Genomic DNA, 5,727 nt, shown 5'->3' on the forward strand with positions numbered 1-5,727 from the left:
TTAATATTCGGTCCGTTTCTCGGACTTGGAATATTTTCCACCGCTTCCCTAACAGGGGTCAACCTCGATGGTTGTTGTTGTTGTTGTTGCAACCTTTGCAACCCACTTGGACCAGGCTGTTGGTCATCAGCCACTGGTCTTCTGCCTTTTCGCGTTTGCGGCCCGAATCCATCGTTACCGTCAAACGACGTTTGCGTTTGACGGTCGAGGACCTGCTGCATGCGATTAACGGCTCTAAATCTACGAAATTCAGACATAACCTCATCGAGGAAGTCCATCATTACCGTTACTAGCGTAAAATGGGAAGACTCATCATCGAGCTTGCTTATCCCAAAACGCATCGCCTCCATTCGATCTTGAAGATCCATGAACGCTTGGTCCGGATCTTTCTTGTCAACCCCCTTGGTCTTTTTGACCTTCTTAGTTTTCGTGTTACTCATTCTATTGGGCTCAAACTCAGGCCCGCTATCCGCGTCTGTTTATGCAGTCTCCTATTTGGTTCCGTGGGTGGCTATGAAACAGGGAGCTCCACGCGAGGGTTGGCCCGCGCCCTTATGAGACGACGGGCTCAGTGCCGAACCGGAGCAAAGTGGGGCTGAACCCACCCACACCTGCATTTGCCATAGAGCGTATCGTATGGCGACAGTCTTGGAGCGCTACCTAAGACTTGCTAAGTTTTAATAGAGCGGTGACAGAATCCCCTTAGCCCTCCCCGTTTCAAGCAGGTTTCACCCTGCTTTACTAAGGGTTCGGCGGGTTCATCCGCCAGCCCGTGTACATCCTAGTTATTCCATAAACCGTACCCTAGTCTAATCCGCGCAGAGGTATTATCCTCTCGAGTTCAGTATCCCGCTTGACAGAATGTAGGGTGTGGCGACTTAACACCACACCCTCCCCTGCGACGTTGTCATGCTCAACGCCGTCTTCACCGCCACCGTTAGCTCGGGGCCTCGTCAACTTAATGACGGGCCCCTACCCCGCCCGGCACCGCGTGGAGGTGGTGGTCGGACTTTGCCGGGCGCATTTGGCTACCTTTTTTTTTTTTTTTTTTTTTTTTTTTTTTTTTTTTTTTTTTTTTTTTGTTATCGAAGGGGAAATCTTGCATAAGACACCTGGGTGATCAACCCCGGTAGTGTGAGATTCTTACTCACTAAAACCCCTCCGTGCCTTCAACCGGCCCCGAGTGGATCACCCGTTAGGGTATCGACGTCACTCGGGCGGTGGATGTCCATCATCCCAGGCAACGAATGGCTTCCAACAGTGGTGATTAGCCACTGTCTAGCCCTCGGCGATGAAGCTACGATGAACTACGATGAATCCTTGTCGTTACTCGTCGTCACTGTCGCTGCTCTGCAAGGCCAACTGGATGTTGGCGAGCAAAGCACGTCGTTCGCCTCGTTCGATGACGTGTCGTCGATGTTGTTGTCGAATCATAATCGTCCGTACTGCTTGATGAACCATGCTCCAGTTATATCTGTTAGCAGACATAACTTCGATGATGTTCTCCGGCGTTAACTCCTCGTCGACTTGATGCTGAAGTCTGATGATTAATTCACGATGACGTACACAATGGAATATCGTGTGTTCGGCGTCCTCAGGTTCCTCGCACGCATCGCATAGCGGCGAACCCGTTAACTGCATCCGATGAAGCTGGTAGGCGTAGAAGCCATGGCTGGAAAGAAACTGAGAAAGAAAGAAATCTACACCACCAAATCTTCTACTTATCCATCTGTTGACGTCGGGTATGAGACGGTATGTCCACCGACCGTGAACACTCTCATCCCATTCTCGTTGCCATCGTTCCATAGTTGTGACACGTTCCATGTTACGTGCAACCGATCCGGCGATGTTCTCTGCTCGTCTCCGATGAAAAGTCCTGGAGTCCTCGTCCAGGAGGAGATGAAGCGGGATCATTCCCGCAAGCACGCAGACTGCATCATGAGAAGTTGTCCTGAAAGAAGAGATAACTCGCTGGACTACTGGCCGGTAAAACCGACGTAGCCATTGTCTACGGTTAGCAAATCTAAGGGTATGACACCAAATGGGCGAGGCATACCGGACCTTCGCCACAACAGTAAGAGCAATTGCTCGCCTAGCATTACTACTCGGACCTGCCTTATTAGGCATCATCCTTACCAAGGTGGTCCATAGCTTCGTCGCTCTCTCCACCGCATACCTGATGTGTGAAGTGTAATCGAGGCGGTCATCTAAGACCATCCCCAAATACTTTAAGCTGCGCGACGAATGTACTACGTGATCACCTACCCTGATAGCCCCATGCTGTATCCTCTGATGGGAACTGACCATAATAAACTCGGTCTTGGTCGGGGCTATCTTTAATCCGTTGTCGGTCATCCATCTGTCGATGATGCGAATCTGACTGGAAACGAGAATTTCAATATCATCAACACAATTACCTTCCACCAACAATACTATATCGTCTGCATAGCCGATAATCCGTGCCCCTTCCACCATTGCAACTCGTAGGACTCCGTCGTACATGAGGTTCCATAACGTTGGGCCAAGTACCGAGCCTTGAGGTACACCCGATGTGACTGCAATCTCTGCCGGTCCATCTGTGGTATCATACATCAGCACACGATTCCTAAAATAATCACCAATGATATCATAAAGATATTTAGGAGTGTTAATTCTCTGTAAAGCATTTGCAATCGCCAACCATGAAGCACTGTTAAAAGCATTAGTAACATCTAATGTAACAACCGCACAATACCGTCCACTGTATCTGTTTCTACTTCTAGCTACCGAAACAATGTCCACTACCCGTTGAATCGCATCAACTGTAGATCGACGACTTCTGAAACCAAATTGGTCGTCAGACAGTCCGTTGACCTCCTCGATGTGTGCATTTAACCGTTGCACTATGATGTGTTCTAGACCTTTACCTGCCCCGTCTAGTAGACAAATGGGGCGAACTGAACCCGGTTCCCCTGGTGGTTTGTTCGGCTTCGGTATTAACACCAACCTCTGCCTTTTCCACTCATCGGGGAACTTCGCGTTCTCTAAACAGCCTTGGTAAACCCTGCAAAATGCATCGGTTGCAGTCAACATACCAACTTTCAGCGCCTCATTCGGGATACCATCTGGTCCCGGCGCCTTCTTGTTAGGTAGTCTCCTGGCAACCGCAAGAATCTCATCATTAGTTACCCTTTCAAACTCTCGTGGCTGATCGATACGATAATCAGGCCACACCGTGTTTGGGTGAGTAGGAAAAAGCTCGCTCACCACTTCCCTAAACTCGTCCAATGTCATGGTTCTGGGTCCAATCGAACCCTCGGCCACTTTCTTGAACGTATGATATACAATACCAAATGATGCGTTGTTCGCTGTTCCCAGGAACTCTTTCCACTTCCTCTGTCGGGTATGCTTGATCAATCGCTTGAGGGCATTCCTTGCCACCTTGAACTCGTCCCTAAAAGAAGAATAGAGATCAGTATTGAATGCTCTTTGCGCTAACCGATCGCGGTGTTTGCACTCTTTGCGAAGTGCCTCAATCTCTAGCGTCCACCAAAATGCACTCTTGTTAGGAGTGTACCTCTTACGCTTAGTCATCGTCGCATTACACGCCGTGGCAAGTATACGCATTAAGTCTTCGCTTGTTGTGACCTCGGTCTCAAAAGCGGCTTGCATCATAACTTCAAATATATCTTTGCTAAAATACTTGATGCTCCATCCCGTTATGGGTCGGGACAGATTACGCACGCTTTGCGTCTCAAGATCTATTCGTATTGCACGATGATCAGAGTTCATATAGCTAGATAACACCTCCCACTTAAATGATCTTGCTACGGTTCGGCTCGCAAAAGTAAGATCAACTACTGACGTACGCCCTGGTCCAACATAAGTTGGGGTGCTGCCGTCGTTCAATAAAATTGCGTCAATCTGCGTAAAGGTTGATAAAACCAACTCACCTCTTCGTTTCTGGGTTTCTCCACGCTCGCCAAGTTGGTTGTTCCAACTTGATGACCAAGCGTTGAAGTCCCCCCCGATAACGAATTTGTGGATACCGGTTACGGCCATTACCGTGTTATCCAACATGTTCTGGAACTCTTCCATACTATATCTAGGTGGCGCGTAAACGCTAACCACTCGCATATCACCTATGTCAACTATCATTAAACCCTTCAAAGCCTTACTGACTACCTTAACTGGTAAGTCCGCGTTAACCACTACCGCTGCTGTGTTATCGTCATTGCGTAACACTTTGACGTTGGTTGTTGCCAGATACGGATCTGCAATCAACACTATATCCGCAGATTCTTCCCTAATCGTTTGCCACATTAACTGAAATGCAGCATAACTATGATTCTGGTTATGTTGTAGCAACCTAACCATTATGGTCTAATCGTTCGCCTTCGGGGACACATATAACTGCCCGTTGCGTGAGGGTTATGTGACCTCGTACCGCAATCCAAACACTTGACAGAGTTGGTACAAGCTTGCTTCTTGTGTCCACTCAAACCGCATTTCCAGCACAGATTACTTCTGTCTGGTTCCCTACAATGGTAGCTCGTATGGCCTACCTTCCAACACTTATAGCATTTCTGCTCTTCCATAACCTCGCGGATATGGCATATCGACCAACCAACTTTCAGCTTTCCCAAATTCAGGAAGCTTTGAAAGTCTGGCAGCGATACGTTGATCCGTGCCCACTGCGTACCGGCCGCGCGGCCTTTCTTCATTTTGATACGATCTATTTCTATCTCGATGTTGAGCTGTGCTTTGACAGACTCCGCAACCTCCTCTGGGGTGGTAATTTCATCGAGATGCATGATCTCAATCATTTTAGAAGGAGCTAGCGTTCTCACTGACGCCTTGCCCTTCACCGCTTCCTTAACCTTTGGGGCAATTGCACTAGCAGAACTACCCTGCTTAAGTTCTAGCAACATGCCTCCATTCTGGGCCCGTCGGACCTTAGAGATTGTCTCTCCAACCGATTTAAGAGCATCGGACTGCTTCATTTCCTTGAGCAATTTCGCCAGCTCCTCGGAAGTGCAGTCCGATATCAGCAGAGCCTCAGGCCGCTTCCTGGGCTTATTCTGCTTCTTCTTGCTCTTCTTCTTCCTCTTATTTATTCTACCCTCATTAATATTCGGTCCGTTTCTCGGACTTGGAATATTTTCCACCGCTTCCCTAACAGGGGTCAACCTCGATGGTTGTTGTTGTTGTTGTTGCAACCTTTGCAACCCACTTGGACCAGGCTGTTGGTCATCAGCCACTGGTCTTCTGCCTTTTCGCGTTTGCGGCCCGAATCCATCGTTACCGTCAAACGACGTTTGCGTTTGACGGTCGAGGACCTGCTGCATGCGATTTACGGCTCTGTACCTTCGAAATTCGGACATTACCTCATCGAGGAAGTCCATCATTACCGTAACTAGCGTAAAATGGGAATACTCATCATCGAGTTTACTTATCCCAAAACGCATAGCCTCCATCCGATCTTGAAGATCCATGAACGCTTGGTCCGGATCTTTCTTGTCAACCCCTTGGTCTTTTGACCTTCTTAGTTTTCGTGTTACTCATTCTATTGGGCTCAAACTCAGGCCCGCTATCCGCGTCTGTTTATGCAGTCTCCTATTTGGTTCCGTGGGTGGCTATGAAACAGGGAGCTCCACGCGAGGGTTGGCCCGCGCCCTTATGAGACGACGGGCTCAGTGCCGAACCGGAGCAAAGTGGGGCTGAACCCACCCACACCTGCATTTGCCA

This window comes from Anopheles arabiensis, chromosome X (assembly GCF_016920715.1).
Source record: "Anopheles arabiensis isolate DONGOLA chromosome X, AaraD3, whole genome shotgun sequence".
Taxonomy (NCBI): domain Eukaryota; kingdom Metazoa; phylum Arthropoda; class Insecta; order Diptera; family Culicidae; genus Anopheles; species Anopheles arabiensis.